Here is an 18,076-nt window from a genome sequence, read left to right on the forward strand (position 1 = left end):
AAACCTTTTTGGTAAACGAAATTGAGCTGTGAGGCTTGATCACATGCAAAATGATTCCCTTGAAACCAAATTTGTGTCCGAAGTAAGGAGTGTCTCAGAAGGCAACAAAGTGTCTACAATTTCCCTTGACGGATCTAACTACAAACAAGTGAAGCCAAGGCACAATCAGATTATTTTTTCCATAGGCTCAACATAAAAAACATAGATGGAAAAATTATCCTTAATAAATGAATTTAGCATATATATAATGTTCATTGATTATATATATATATATATATATATAGATATATATATATCTATATCTATATCTATCTATCTATATATATATATATATATATATATATATATGATTTCATAGTTTTTGGTACATGTTATAATTATTCATGGCATTGAAATTTTGAAAGAAAATGAATATAGCTAGGAAAATATCTATGTCAACGTAAAAAATAAATAAACTCATGAGAAAGGTTGAGTTTGTTACTCATTAATTAGTCTTATCTCATACAATTGATAATGAGAATTTAAATTTGTTAACCATATTCAATAGCCAAAATGCCTGATGATGACAATTGGCCATCAAATTCGATCCCTCAGTGCAAATATTATGGTGATCCTCAAAAATAACATTGCAAAATTGCAAGCCCTTCAAAACTCAAAAAAAGGGACACAAAATGATAGGCAATTATTGATGGTATTAGAGATAATAATCAATTTACAAGTTACCAATCATTAAGAAGGATATAACTACTTACGATCTTGCATATAATAGCTATAATGACCTTGCACACTCTCTAAATCAACTTCTTGTGAGGATTCAACAAAATCATTCAAAAAAAATATGTCACCAACAAAATCCCTTCAATATTTCATTGTGTGTCCTAAAATGAGAGCAAGCCCAACCTATGCAAGTGTTGGTTCTCAAAAGGAAGATGATACAAGGCCAAAATCTATAAACATTGAATAAAAGCATCTTGAGGTTGTTGTGGACATGGATCTAAAAAGTATAAATAATTTGCAACAAGGACCTAAGTAATAGGTGTGTCAATGGAGATTGATAAAACTATGGTAGTTGTGGTTCTTGATAGTGTAGTGTTACATAATTTGTCCCTAGAGTTTTGAATCCATGAATGTTGTTGATTTTACTATTTGTTTCTCTATATGTGAAGATGTTGGGTTACACTTTCTTATAGACTTCTCGATAATATGAATAATGATATGGTTCCATTTTTTATGGTTTTCATCCCTTATTTTTTAAATTATTTCTCCTTTTTCCTCTCCAACATAAGAACACATGCCAATATTTGTGCTTGGCCTTCCATTATATTTATTTTTGAGAAAAAAAATCTTGTTATTATGCTCGTAAACACTCAAATAGGGAATGGAAAAATCCCATTAGTATACTTTCATGAATCCTAATAAGAGTGCAATACCATCATATATAACTTTAAATACACAGATGTTGTTGATGAAGACCCAAATTTGTGAATGCTCTATAAAGCATTTGTATAATGTCATATCTTAGAATTTGAAAAATAGAAAGAATTTGTGATAAATGATTGGGGAAATATTTGCATTATGATTTCATTTCATTGGAATCGAGGATTAATACACATAATTTCCATGAAACAAGTTAAGCTAAATCAATAGTGAAATAATACAATCATTGGTTAGAATAGTTGTTTGAAAAAATAATTAAATTTGAGCATGTTAAATGTAATTTAGCAAAGGAGTTTATTATGCAAGAGTCAAAGTGTGTGCACAAGTATGAGAAAAGAGTAGTAGTGCAATGACAACAATTTAACACAAGCTTTCCTTGATGTGGATGTTGATATGGCACAACATAAGTGAATTAACACAAGCTAACAATGTGGAGAAGATTAATAATGGAGTAATGACTTTCTGAATTTTAATCTCATGCCTAATTAACTTTTATATATGGGTTGTTACACATTGCCCTACTAATTCTAAATGTAATTGAGAATCTTGATTTCATGGAACCAATACAAAACTGGCCTAAGTAATTTAGAACCTTGACATGGTTGACATCGATTTGAGAATGTCAATAGAATTCAATTCTCAAAGATCTCTAAGCTACCAAATTAAAAGAATTGAACCCTGAGAGCATCGAGAGAATTGAACCCATGAGCTCTCAATATAAAATTAAGGTGCTTTGATTATGGTACTTGACCAATTGAGCTAACCCTCAAGGCTAAATACATATTGTGGTAAGGACGGTAAAAAAATAATAAATAATTCCATCTCCTTGACATTTATGTTATAATTTTGTCAAAATCTTTGGGTGAGTCATATTTAAGTCTCAAAACCCTCCCATATAACGCATGCATATGCTATAACCATGTCAAATTTCAGTGCATATAAGCACAAACTGAAGAAAGAAATCAACGTTGGCCCCATTCACAACCTCCTTTGTGTGGGTCAATTAATTAAAGCATGATTTCCACTCATTTCTAAATGTTAAGTGAATTGAACATTTACCTCACCCCGAGAGCATCTAGAGAAATGAACGTGTGACCTCTAAATAGAAAATTAAGGTGATTTGATGATGGGTGCTCGACCAATTGAGTTGACCCTAGGGGCTAAATACATACCATGATAAGAACACTAAAAAATAATAAATAATTTCATCTCCTTGACATTTATGTTATAATTTTGTCGAATTCTTTGTGTGAGTCATATTTGAGTCTTGGAACCCTCCCATACTATCAACACATGCATCTATTATAACCATGTCAAATTTCAATGCATACAAGCACAAACTGAAAATATTTCAACATTGGCCCCATTCACAACCCCCTTTATGCGGGGTCAATTAATTAAAGCATAATTTCCACTAATTGTTAAATGTTAAGTGAATTAAACATTTACCTAACCCCAAGAGCATCAAGAGAATTGAACATGTGACCTCTCAATAGCAAATTAAGGTGCTTTGACGATGGGTACTCGACCAATTGATCTAACCCTTGGGGCTAAATACATACCATGATAAGGAAACTAAAAAATAATAAATAATTTCATCATCTCAAAATTTATGTTATAATTTTGTTGAATTCTTTGTGTGAGTCACATTTGAGTCTCGGAACCCTCCCATACCATCAATGCATGAATATATTATAATCATGTCATATTTTAGTGCATACAAGCACAAACTAAAAAAAAAAAAACCAACGTTGGCCCCATTCGCAACACCCTTTGCGCGGATTCAATCAATTAAAGCAAAATTTCCACTAATTACGAAATGTTAGGTGAATTGGACATTACCTAACCCCGATAATGTCAAGAGAATTGAACCTGTGACCTATCAATAGAAAATTAAGGTGCTTTGAAAATGGGTTCTCGACCAATTGAGCTAACCCTCGAGGCTAAATACATACCATGATAAGGACACTAAAAAATGATAAATAATTTCATCTCCTCGACATTTATGTTATAATTTTGTCGAATCCTTTGTGTCAGACATACTTGAGTCTCAGAACCCTCCCATACTGCCAATGCATGCATCTACTATAATCATGTCAATTTTTAGTGCATAAGAGCACAAAGTGAAAAAAAAAAAAAAAAAAAAATGTTTTCCCCATTCACAACCCCCTCTGTTCAGGGTCAATTAATTAAAGCATAATTTCCATTAATTACTAAATGTTAAATGAATTGGACATTACCTGACCCTAAGAGTGTTAAGAGAATTGAACCCGTGACCTCTCAATAGAAAATTAAGGTGCTTTGAAAATGGGTACTCGACCAATTGAGCTAACCCTTGGGGCTAAATGCATACCATGATAAAGATAGTAAAAAATAATAAATAATTTCATCTCCTTTACATTATGTTATAATTTTGTCGAGTTCTTGTGTGATTCATATTTGGGTCTTGAAACCCTCCCATATTGTCAATGCATGCATCTACTATAACCATGTCAAATTTTAATGCATACAAGCACAAACTAAAAAAAAATCAATAGTGACCCCATTCACAAACCCCTCTATGTGAGGTCAATTAATTAAAGAAAAGTAAAAATCAAACCAAGCTCAAATATGTTCGGGTGAATCCCCTTGCCGACCCCTAGATGAGGAATGATCGCTACTATTTACCCCCTTGAACTTTCCCCCCGATCGTTAACGCTCGCCTCCTGGTTAGGTAATGACCGCCATCGATTGCCCCAGGCTCGGGAACCCATAAAGAGAGAGGACTCGAATAGTGGCTTTGAATAGTGGTATTTCTTGACTTGATAAGGTTGAAAGAATAATAGATACATTTCACTGAAATCTCTACACCCCTACTAGCTCTCGTTGATGTTCCATTGAAAAAGAAAGAAATAATAATTTTTCAATTGCATGGAGACGTTGAACTTGTCCCTAGATTTTTCGATTCTATCTCTTTTATAAAAACTATAATTTCCATATATTGCTAAATTTTAATTGAATTGAACATTTAACTAACCCCGTGAGCGTCAAGAGAATTGAACTCGTGACCTCTTAATAGAAAATTAAGGTGTTTTGATATGAGTACTTGACCAACTCAGCTAACTCTCGGGGCTAAATACATACCATGATAAGGACACTAAAAAATAATAAATAATTTCATCTCCTTTACATTGATGTTATAATTTTTTTGAATTCTTTGTGTGAGTCATGTTTGACTCTCGGAACACTCCCATACCGTCAACGTTTGCATCTAATATAACCATGTCAAATTTCAATGCATACAAGCACAAACTGAAAAAAATTAAATGTTAGCCCCATTCACAACCCACTCCATGCGGGATCTGTTAATTAAATCATAATTTCCAATTATTTCTAAATGTTAAGTGAATTGAAAATTTACCTAACCCTACGAACCTCAAGAGAATTGAACCTATGACCTCTTAATAGAAAATTAAGGTGCTTCGACGACGGGCACTTGACGAATTGAGCTAACCCTCGAGGCTAAATACATACCATGGTAAGGACATTAAAAAATAATAAATAATTTCATCTCCTTGACATTTATGTTATATTTGTGTTGTTTGATTGTTGAATTCTTTGTATGAGTTGTATTTGATTCTTGAAACCCTCCCATACCATCAACACATGCATATACTATAATCATTTAAAATTTCAATGCATTCAGTAGAAACTAGACAAAAAAATTCAACGTTGGCCCATTCACAACCCCCTCTATGTCGGGTAAATTAATTAAAGCATAATTTCCACTAATTGTTAGACAAACCAAAGTTAAAATTGGAGATGATGGTATAAACCTCAATGAGCTTCTATTGGTTTCAAGAATAATATATTCTTTATTGAATAAGGCCAACCACGTGAAGATGGAAGCTCATATGGCCCCTCCTCCCCCCTTACCTCTCATGTCACTCTCAATTCCCCAATACCCAAATTATATACTATAGAATCTTTGAAAGAAACATAGTAAGAATCAAGCATAGCTACAAACTAAGAAAACAAAAATTTAAGGTAAATGAAAGAGGAAAAATCAACTCAAAACATATAAAAACATACCTCATACATTTCAACATTTTGATATCATTAATCTTATTCTTCATCCAAGTCAACATTTGTATCATCTACTTCAAAATTGATGTTGAAAGGATTGGCATATCAACATCATCATAAATGTCATCATTTCCAATCATATCATCGTGTTAGATCCCTATAATACTAGTGTAGCCCCCTTATTGTTATTGTTAGTGTGGCCCCCTTATTGTTATTGTTGTGCACATGCAGCCCCATATTGTTATTGGTATGCCCCATAGAAGCCCACCATTGTTATTGTTGTGACCTTACATTATTATTATTATGTAGGCTTTGATTATATTATGATCCCTTAGACTTATATATATACAAAGGAGGACTTGTCATTTGTATCATCCAAGAATTGTTCATTTATGTAATGTAAAGGAGGTTTCCTCCTCGAAGTGGATACCTTTTAAGTCGTTGATCTATCTTTTTGTGATCTGGTTGCATAACATTTGGTATAAGAGCTTTGATTTATAGGGCTTCGCTGCTTCAATCTGGACATCGTGTAATTTTTGCTATAACTTTTTTTCTACAAACCTTAAAAAGCTGAAATTGTGACAATATGGAGATGAAATCTTATTTAACTTCGTGTTGGAATTTCAGATCTTGGTTCGCTATATTTTCTGAGATATGGTCTAAAGAAGTTAGGGTTTTTTCATGCTCCATAATTCAGTCCAAAACCAGGGACCGAGGGAAAATCATCATAACTTTATTTTCAAGAATCAGATTGGAATTTTGTAAAATGTGACAAAAATAGAATGGACTTTAGTTTCCTTTGTATCAATTTCAAGGTCAGTGACACATAGAATTACGTACCATTCACTCTACTAAACCAATCCATAATCAGGTCATTGTGGGAGATTTGACATAACATTACCTTCAAGAATCCAATTGTGGTATGACTTGTGGCATTGGAAAGAAGACTCAGAGGGCTACCATAGGAAGCCATTTCATACCTTGGAAATCAGAAACTATAGGGTTACAACCCTTTAAAGATCGAGCTCCTAAAAGCAACAAAAAGGTGTGTATTTTTTTTAATTTCATAAATTTTGTTTGAAAAAACATTTTGAAGTGATTCCAAGGGTATATTGAAGCTTATATATCAGTATTGGGTTCTAAAATTATTCCAAAAATATATATATATATATATATATATATATATACACCCATTAAGCCCTCAGAAAGCTCTACTATGATGCATGAAGAGGAATAATTGCAGCATGATATATCAAAACTACGAGACCAAGTGCAACAAATTTCACTCTCACAAAGAGCAACCAAAGATGAAATAAAATGGGACATGGATGGTTTAAAATCAGAAATAAAAGATGACATGGAGGTTTTTTAAATAAACATGGATGCGATGAATGTCAAGTTGGAAGGTTGACAAAGTTGTTGCAAGAAAGGCTTCCCGGTGATGACAAGGTAATCCATGAAAATCATGATGAGGACAAAAGGAATATGAATTATGATTTTAGAGACTCCAATGTGGGGTTTAAGGAACAACCACGTTCCAAACATAGATATGAGGAAGTTTGATTGAAAGGATCCGGTAACATGGATACTACAGATGGAGCAATATTTTGATCTACATGATGTGCAACCCTCACAAAAGGTATGTATTGCATCTTTATATTTAGAACCCAAGCAATTTGTATGGTATATAAGGCTTTGTTTTCATAAAACAATTGTCACCTGGACAATTTTTATGGAGGAAATGATAGCACATTATCAAGATACAAAGAGCAACACCTTCTTTAACCAATTGATAAATCTCAAACAAAAGGGTTCAATGGCGGAGCACATTGAAGACTTCCAAAAATTGAATATTAGGGTAACTGGTATTCTAGATGAGCATAGGATTGATGTCTTCATAGGGAATTTAAAAGATAACATCCAACATGAGGTTCACCTTTGGAAACCTAATTCATTGGAGCAGGAATTCAGGGTAGCAAGAAAAGTTGAAAGCAAAATGGAAGTGTTGTTAATCCTAGTCTTCCACAACCTACAAGGTTGACACCACAACAATTGGAGGAAAAAAGAGAAAAAGGGATTTATTACAGTTGTGATAGAAAATACACTAAAGGTCATAAGTGTGTTGAGAATAAATTATTCTACATAGATTGTGAAGAGGAGGAAGAAAAGGAACAAGAAACATCAAAAGAGGAGGATATACACCAGGAACCAACCCTATAGAAAGAAGAAATTAATCCGACCATATCTTGTAATGCATTGGCATGAATTACCACTCCTCAAACTCTCAAGATAGAAGGACATATCAACAATAAAAATGTAATAGTGTTGATTGATTCGGGTAGTACCCATAATTTTATTAATTGTAAGATAGCCAAGGAATTGAATTGCTTCCTGTATTCAGCACCAGAGTGTCAAGTGATGGTTGCAAATGGAGGAACTATAAATTGCTCTGGAAAGTACCATAATATCAAGCTAACCATGGGGAAATATGTATTGAATAGTCCAACTATTTCCATTTTAATGGGTGGTGTTGTTGTTGTACTAGAAGTCCAATGGTTCCAATCTTTGGGGATGATAGCTTTCAATTTTCAAGAAATTTTCTTGAAATTTTTTTGGGAAGGAAAGGAGATTGAATTAAGGGGTATCTTAGTGAAACCAAGAAAGATATAAACTCTAATGGCATGAAAAACGTTCTAAAGAAAGAACAACAGGGCGTAATTGCACAATTATGCTCACTAGAGGTTCAAACATTGAAATCGTCTATTTCTCCAGATCTCCAAAAAATCTTGGACAGTCATTCCAAGGTGTTTGAGACTCCCAAAGGCCTCCCACCTATTCATGATCATGATCATGTTATTCATTTGATTCCAGGAATTTTTCCTCCGAACACCAGGCCTTACATGTATCCTTATGCCCAAAAGAATGAAATTGAACATATGGTTGCAAAAATGCTAGAGGTTGGTATAATTCAACCTAGTCAAATTTCTTTCTTTGCTAAGTTAGTATTGGTGCACAAGAAGGATGGATCATGGCGTATGTGTTTGGATTATAGGGAGCTCAACAAGCTCACTATTAAAGATAAATTTCACATTCCTGTCATTGATGAATTGTTGTATGAATTACATGGATCAATTTACTTCACCAAGTTGGATCTTCATTCAGGATATCATCAAATTAGAATGAAGACTGAAGACATTCTAAAAACGGCATTCGGAACACATGAGGATCATTATGAATTTTTGGTCATGCCTTTTGGCCTTACTAATTCACCTTCCACATTTCAAGTTTGATGAATTCCGTTTTCAAACCCTTCCTTACAAAATTTGTGTTAGTATTTTTTGATGATATACTAATCTACAATAAGTCTTAGAAGGATCGTGTTCATCATGTTGACAGGGTGCTCAAACTATTGGAGGAGAAATAATTATATGCAAAAACCTCCAAATGTTTCTTTGCATTACAAGAGGTGGAATATTTGGGTCATATTGTATCTCGTGAGGGTGTTAAGGTAGACCATAACAAAATTAAAGCCATTAAGAAATGGAAAATCCCCACAACCATAAAGCATCAGTATTAGCTATGCTAGACTTCACAAAAACTTTTATTGTGGAATGTGATGCCTCAGTAAATGGAATTGGTGTTGTTTTAATCCAAGAATAAAGACCCATTGCTTTTGAAAGTCGTCAAATCAAAGGAAAGTATTTACACAAACCTATTTATGAGAAGTAAATGTTGGCAATATTACATGCACTAAAGCAATGATGACCTTACCTAATGGGAAGACACTTCAAGGTAAAAATATATCATGATAGACTAAATTACTTGTTGGAACAAATATTATCTTCAAAAGAGCAGCAAAAATGGGTGACAAAGATGATGGGTTATGACTTTGAAATCATCTACAAAAAGGGAAGCAAAATGTTGTTGCACATGCACTCTCAAGAAAGTATGATGATGTGGAAGCATTGATTTATGCCATTTCTATTATCCAACCTGAGTGGATAACCGAAGCAAGGGGTGAATGGAAGATTGATGAAGAGGTGTGGTCACTTATTCAAATGTTGTAGCAAGATCTTAGTACATCTGATACATTTAGCTAGAAAAATGATTCATGGTACAAAGATCGCTTATATCTTTGTAAGAATTCTCAACTTAAACAAAATATTCTTTTTTAATTGAACATCTCTCCCTTAGGAATGGAATAAAAATTTTTAAAAACTTAACATAGGGTCAAGAAGGAACTTTTTTGGGATGGCCTTAAACCTGATAACCAGAAGTTGTGGTAGAATGTTTGGTTTGCCAACAAAATAAGGTTGATACAATTAAGACCTTGGGTCTATTATAGCCTTTAGCCATTCCAAGTTGGCGTTGGGAGGAGGTCTCAATGTATTTTATCATAGGTTTACCCAAGTCTAAAGGAAAGAGTGTCATCATGTAGTGGCCACTCAGTGTCTGTGAACCACGCTTAAAAAAAACCTCATTATGGCGCAGAATCGAATGAAACAACAGGCAGATCAGCATCACAGTGAAAGAAGTTTCGATGTAGGTGATTTGGTATTTTTACGGCTACAACCATATAAACAAATGTCTCTCAAGCAAGCTAAGAAGGACAATAAATTATCACCCATGTACTACTGTCCTTACAAGGTGTTGCAAAATATTGGTACTATGGCATACAAATTGGAGTTACCTGCATCTTCTCGAGTACACCCAGTTTTCCATGTTTCATGCTTAAAGAAGGTTATCAGTGACAAGCTTCCAATTCAAACAGTGTTGTTGGAACTTGACAAAGAAGGGAAAATCATATTTGAGCCTGAAGAAGTCATGGAAACAAGAACCCAACAGCTACAAAATTGATCAATTTTAGAGTATCTCATTAAGTGGAAGAACTTACCCACTGAAGATTCCACATGGGAGGATGATAATTTTATACAAAAGCATCCAGAACTACTCAAGTATTGAGGACAACGCTTTTTTGAAGGAGAAGGGCATGTTAGGTCCCTATAATACTGGTGTAGCCTCCTTATGGTTATTGTTAGTGTAGTCCCCTTATTGTTATTATTGTGCCCATGTAATCCTCATATTGTTATTTTTGTTTCCCATAGAAGCCCACTATCATTATTGTTGTGCCCTTACATTATTATTATTATGTAGGCTCTGATTATATTGTGACCCCTTAGACTCCTATATATATAAAGGAGGTTTGTAATTTGTATCTACTAAGAATTATTCATTTATGTAATTTAAAGGAGGTTTCCCCATCGAAGATGATACTTTTTAATTCGTTGATCTATCTTTTTGTGAGTTGGTTGCATAACACATCATATATATCATCATGAGGAACATTGTCTCCTAAGTTTGGTTCGACTTCTTCAAGTTCTTCATCTGGTAATACATTAACAATATCATCTTCATCCAAAACATTGTCTCAATTGACATATTCTTGAACTTCTTTGACATCTTCATCTAACATATGAAGTAACTACTCTTCTACATCATCTTCTTCTTCCATATCATCTTCTTCCACTACATTATTCTCTAGCGACCTTCCACTTGGGTCATATCTAACAACATATGACCAACCCCTTCACCCTGGAACACCTAAGTAAAGCACTTGTTTGTATTGACTTAGAAGAACATAGTGATCTGGTTTTGGATCAAATGACCTTGTATTAACCATAATAAATATGTTATCATCATAAATAATAGTTATATCATGATCATGTTCATTCATTCGTAGCATGCACCATTTGACATCGAACATAACCAATTTGAAGGATTTAAAGTCGCATTCAAGTATGTCATCTAGATATAGTATCAATTTTCAGAGACTTATGGACACGTGTCACTTGTGGAGGAAACATTAGTGACCTAGAACATTGCAGTTATACTACGATCAAAATTTTTCCTTTTTTTTTTTTATGAGAGATTCTTCAACGTAAATCACATAGAATATCATTTATCGACGCATTTCGAACCAACTAGTGTGGTTCATCGTCAGGACAAGTTGAAGTAATAGATCTAGCTATGCAATTTAAATAGTATGAGCAGAGACCCCCAACGGCTATCTTATCCAACGGCTAATTTTGACTATGGGACTAGAGTTAAAAAGTCAAAATAATATAGTTATATTCGATGACCATTCTTATAAAATATATAAAAAAATTTATATAAATAAAATAATTAAATAGGTGTTAATGTTATTAGTTAGTCAAAAGTTTAATAAAAATATAAGTTATAAGAAATATTATAATACAACATACATAGGGTATAGAATAATAGTTAGTGAGAATAAAATAAAAAGGAAAAAATAATAGAAATATAAATGAACCAAGCTAGTAAGGGTAAAAGTTAGTTGAAAAGACAAATTAATAATAAATCAAAATAAAAGAGGAAAAACAAATACATCAAAAATAAAAATAAAAACAATAAAATAAAGCTAATAAAGGTAAAAGTTAGTTTAAAAATTAAAAATAAATAAATAAATACATAAATAAAACTAAAACCTAGGAAAAACTCAGAAGGAGGTTAGTCAAAGGTTAAAATAAAAAATAACCAAATAAAAAATAATAATAATAATAGAAGAATAAAATAATAAAAAATCAAAATATATAAAAGAGAACAGAGGTAAGGTAAAAGATAGTTGAAAAAGGAATAAAAATAATAAATAGATCATTATAATAAAATTAAAAAAATAATAATAATAATAATTAATTAATTAAGTAAAATAAAATAAATTAAAAATCAAATCAAATAAAAATAAAATAAATAAATAAATAAACCAATTAATTAATTGATTGATTAATAAATAAATAAAAATAAATTAAATTAAAAAATAAAGTAAAATAAAAATAAAATAAATAAACTAATTAATTAAAAATAAATAAATAAATAATAATAATAATAATAAGTATATATAAATAAGGTATATGAATACGAAATAAAAATAAAACAGAGAGAACGACAAAAAATAAAAAGGGGGAGGGACAGAGCAAAACGGATCAACCCTAGGAGGAAGGAAGGCTTCAGGGGGAACACAGAAAGCGAGCACAAAGCTAAAAGGTGGGGGAAGGAGAAAGATTAAGACGACAGGGCAGGGATCCAAAAACTATTGTTTTTCCAGCCGTCATCTCTATTGAGATTATTAGGCCTTCTTTCAATCTCAATAGCTTCCCTGAATTTACGATGATGGAAATGAGCAACCTTAGCAACCACCTTGGCCTCCTCAATACAAACATGATGCTTGGTCTTTTCCACATGCTCTGCTAATGCTGAAGACTTGGTTCTCCCATGTCTTAGGTCAGCTGCATGTTCGCTTATCCTCTGATGGATGGAGCGTCCTGTTTCCCCGATATAGGGGGTTCCACAAGAACAAGGGATCGAGTAGACACCCTTCATGTCCATAGGGTCAACAGGATCTTTCACCGATCGGAGGGATTTATGAATGGTGTTGAGGGGCCTAAAGGTAGAGGGGATGTCATACCTCTTAAGGATCCGAGCAATTTTGTCTATGGTTCCTTGTACATAGGGAAGATGGACCCCTAGTCAACGCTCCTTCGGTTCTTTATTAATTAACGCATTTTTAGAGGCTTTAAGGAAAGCCCTTTGACCTAGGCGCCTACTGTAGCCATTCTCCACAAAGACATTAAGGAGATGGGATCGCTCCTTATCAAAGCTCTTATTATCGGAGATCCTCATGGAACGAGTAGCAAGGGTGTTAAGAACACCCATCTTTTGAGCAGGGAAATGATGGGAATCGGCATGAAGATATTGCTCAGTATGTGTTTTCTTTCGGAATACTGAGTGGGAAAGAGAGCCATCCATATTCTTAGAAATAAGAATATCCAGGAAAGGGAGGCAACCATTAACCTCTTTTTCCATGGTGAACTTAATGGAAGAGGATTGACAGTTGAGGTGATTGAAGAAGCGATCCAACTCCTCTTGGCCATGGGACCAGATGACATTAGTGTCATCTACATATCTTCTCCAAAGCTTAGGAAGGAGACGAGCCGAGGCTAGAGCTTTGGCTTCAAAATCTTCCATAAAGAGATTGGCGACAATAGGGGAAAGGGGGGAACCCATGGCAACACCACAAGTCTGTTCAAAGAACTCACCCTCGAAACAGAAGAAAGTGGAAGTGAGACAGATCTCAACCAGATGCGTGGTATCGGGATCCGTTAGGTGATAGATCACTTCCAGGGCCTCCTTTATAGGGATGCAGGTATAAAGGGAGACCACATCAAAGCTAACAAGGATGTCGTCAGGGTCAAGTTTAATATCTTTAAGCTCCTTAATGAAGGATGCAGAGTCTTTCACAAAGGACTCAGTGTGGCCAACCAGGGGCTTAAGTTTCAGGGCGAGGAACTTAGCTAGAAGGTAGGTCGGACCACCAATGGTATTGACGATAGGCCTCAGAGGGACCCCTTCTTTGTGAATCTTAGGTAACCCATAGATCCTAGGAGTAAGGGGACTGCTCTCAATGAGTTTGTGGCCTAGAGAGCCCACAGAACTACTGGACTTGATGGCGAGAGCCACAGTCCTAGAAACTTTCTTAAGAGGGTTCTTGGGCAGTTTTTTATAACTGCCACTATTGTGAAGATGATCTAATATCTTCTTACGGTAATCATCCTTGTTAAGGATGACCGTAGCCCCTCCTTTGTCAGCCTTCAGAATGACATTGTCTTGGTTCTGATTTAATGATTTAAGGGCAGAGAATTCCTCCTTGCTGAGGTTCTTCCGAGGGGGCTTAGCCTTCCTAAGGACGACAGCACAATCCTGCCTAATAGTGTCCTTCATATTGTCCAGAAGATCCCTAATCCCGTATTCCACATCGCAAATAATGTCATCCATCGGGATTCTTCTAGGGGCAAGGGCAAAGTTTAAACCTTTGCCTAAAAGACTAAGAACAGCAGGGGAAAAAGAAAAGCTAGAGAGGTTAACCACTCTCTTATTCAGGGAAGAAGGGGGAGAATAAACCTGATTCAAAATCAAATTCTCATTGTCATGGTTATTAATATTAATATCAGCATCAATATTATTATTAAAAGAATCTTTGCCCTTAGGAAATAAAGTATTAATATTAATGTCACATAAATTTACATTAATATTATCCAAAATTTCTTTATCCAAAATATTGTTATTATTCTTATGCTTAATACTATGCTTAAATAAATTCTTATTACTAATCTTATTATTATTAATATTATAATTATTAATCTTACAAATATTCATATTATCCCTATACATCAAATTAATATTATTATTATACAATTTATAAATATCTTTACTATAATTATTATCGTGCTTAAAGTCATTATCAAATCGGTTGATGTTTTTATTAAAATTCATATCTTTATAATTAAAGTCATTCTCGTTATCATGTTTAGAACCGTTAATATCATAATCATCAAACTTAAAGTCAATGTTATATGCGTTGATGTTTTTATTATTATATGCGTTGATGTTTTTATTACAATTCGAATCCTTATTATTATAATCCCTTCCCTTATTACATTTATGATTATAATTAAAATTATAATGAGAATCAACACGAAACGAGTTGAAATGAGAAAGGGGGAGGACTGCGTTATCACCTGGGCGGGCTGAATTAACGAGCGGAGCCAATTCACCCATGCCGATTCCCATCATTTCCCTGCTCAAAAGATGGGTGTTCTTAACACCCTTGCTACTCGTGCCATGAGGATCTCCGTTAATAAGATCTTTGATAAGGAGCGATCCCATCTCCTTAATGTCTTTGTGGAGAATGGCTACAGTAGGCGCCTAGGTCAAAGGGCTTTCCTTAAAGCCTCTAAAAATGCGTTAATTAATAAAGAACCGAAGGAGCGCCGACTAGGGGTCCATCTTCCCTATGTACAAGGAACCACAGACAAAATTGCTCGGATCCTTAAGAGGTATGACATCCCCTCTACCTTTAGGCCCCTCAACACCATTCGTAAATCCCTCCGATCGGTGAAAGATCCTGTTGACCCTATGGACATGAAGGGTGTCTACTTGATCCCTTGTTCTTGTGGAACCCCCTATATCGGGGAAACAGGACGCTCCATCCATCAGAGGATAAGCGAACATGCAGCTAACCTAAGACATGGGAGAACCAAGTCTTCAGCATTAGCAAAGCATGTGGAAAAGACCAAGCATCATGTTTGTATTGAGGAGGCCAAGGTGGTTGCTAAGGTTGCTCATTTCCATCATCGTAAATTCAGGGAAGCTATTGAGATTGAAAGAAGGCCTAATAATCTCAATAGAGATGACGGCTGGAAAATCAGTAGCTGTTGGATCCCTGCCCTGTCGTCTTAGTCTTTCTCCTTCCCCCACCTTTTAGCTTTGTACTCGCTTTCTGTGTTCCCCCTGAAGCCTTCCTTCCTCCTAGGGTTGATCCGTTTTGCTCTGTCCCTCCCCCTTTTTATTTTTTGTCGTTCTCTCTGTTTTATTTTTATTTCGTATTCATATACCTTTTTTTTTTTTTTTTTTTTTTTTTCCGAAGGTGGCAAAACCTATCAAACTCAGGTGTCAAACCAACAGTGAGGACAGCCATCTCTGGCTGCTATCCGCGAATGTCGGTTTGACTCATCACCGTTATCAAGGAAAACCACGCCGCCTGTAATAACCCACTGGTGGTCCGTAAGGGAGCAGGCTTTCACTCCTGCCAGATGCCTCTGGGTCTTGGGCCGTTAACCTGTTTCCTTACGTCCGAGGAAGACGAGCTCTTAGCCAAGCAGAAGCAGTTTTACGGCATACTCCAGGCCGTTCATATACCTTATTTATATATACTTATTATTATTATTATTATTATTTATTTATTTTTAATTAATTAGTTTATTTATTTTATTTTTATTTTACTTTATTTTTTAATTTATTTTATTTTTATTTATTTATTAATTAATTAATTAATTAATTGGTTTATTTATTTATTTATTTTATTTTTATTTGATTTGATTTTTAATTTATTTTATTTTCATTTATTTATTTTTATTTATTTATTTTATTTTACTTAATTAATTAATTAATATTATTATTTTTATTTTTATTTTATTATAATGATCTATTTATTATTTTTATTCCTTTTTCAACTATCTTTTACCTTAGCTCTGTTCTCTTTTATATATTTTGATTTTTTATTATTTTATTCTTCTATTATTATTATTATTTTTATTTAGTTATTTTTTATTTTAACCTTGACTAACCTCCTTCTGAGTTTTTCCTAGGTTTTAGTTTTATTTATGTATTTATTTATTTATTTTTAATTTTTAAACTAACTTGTACCTTTATTAGCTTTATTTTATTGTTTTTATTTTTATTTTTGATGTATTTGTTTTTCCTCTTTTATTTTGATTTATTATTAATTTGTCTTTTCAACTAACTTTTACCCTTACTAACTTGGTTCATTTATATTTCTATTATTTTTTCCTTTTTATTTTATTCTCACTAACTATTATTCTATACCCTATGTATGTTGTATTATAATATTTCTTATAACTTATATTTTTATTAAACTTTTGACTAACTAATAACATTAACACCTATTTAATTATTTTATTTATATAAAAAAAATTTATATAATTTATAAGAATGGTCATCGAATATAACTATATTATTTTGACTTTTTAACTCTGGTCCCATAGTCAAAATTAGCCATTGGATAAGATAGTCGTTGGGGGTCTCTGCTCATACTATTTAAATTGCATAGCTAGATCTATTTCTTCAACTTGTCCTGACGATGAACCACACTAGTTGGTTCGAAACGCGTCGACAAATGATATTCTATGTGATTTACGTTGAAGAATCTCTCATAAATTGATATGGATCACAGAAGCCTCAATTCGACAATCGAATCCCTACACGGAAAAGCCATCGCAACCAAAGTTCATCAATTTGAACGGGCACGCTTGCGGGTTTCAAAGTTGAAGACAGATCTAGCATTTCTTAAAAGATGTAGGGACTCCTCCGTCATCCCTGTTTTCGCTCATATTAATCATCGCCTTCACACTCCTCAGAACCATCAGGTTTTCCTGAGGGCTAGTCTGGCTCTATTAAGGGTTGAAATCAGCAAGATTAGAAGATCCCTTAATCAGCTCTCTCTTAATCTCTTAGGTTTACATCTGATGCTTGCGAATTTAATTCCCGCCTCCCTTTGGGCCAGAATAGATGCGTGTTCAGCATTAAAATCTCTACGGTTAGAAGAGATTTGGAAGCAGAAGCAGGCCTCTAAGTTTCAAAGGTTAGCGCTGAAATCTTCGGACGTTGTTTCACATAGCCGTATTTCTGCGTTTCAGAAGTCTGCATTGAGAGAGTGGGTTTCTGGTGGGTCGTCTGATTTGGTCCCTCATAAGGATAACTCTGCAATCACTAACATTGAGGCCAATCCGCTCGCATCATCAGATCTCGCATACTCCAACGTGGAGAAGAGTGGCCAACAGTCCAATCTATTCATGGCTGGAGATCTGATCTCTTCCAAACCTAACCAAAGGTTACGGTAGACTGTTTAAAGAACAGCGCAGTCTACAATTTGTGTCCAGGACGTGATTGTGATACGCAGGTTTCCACTGCTGAATGTCCT

This window comes from Pinus tabuliformis, chromosome 8 (assembly GCF_031772625.1).
Source record: "Pinus tabuliformis cultivar Carrire ecotype Pingquan chromosome 8, CPIR1, whole genome shotgun sequence".
NCBI classification, from domain to species: domain Eukaryota; kingdom Viridiplantae; phylum Streptophyta; class Pinopsida; order Pinales; family Pinaceae; genus Pinus; species Pinus tabuliformis.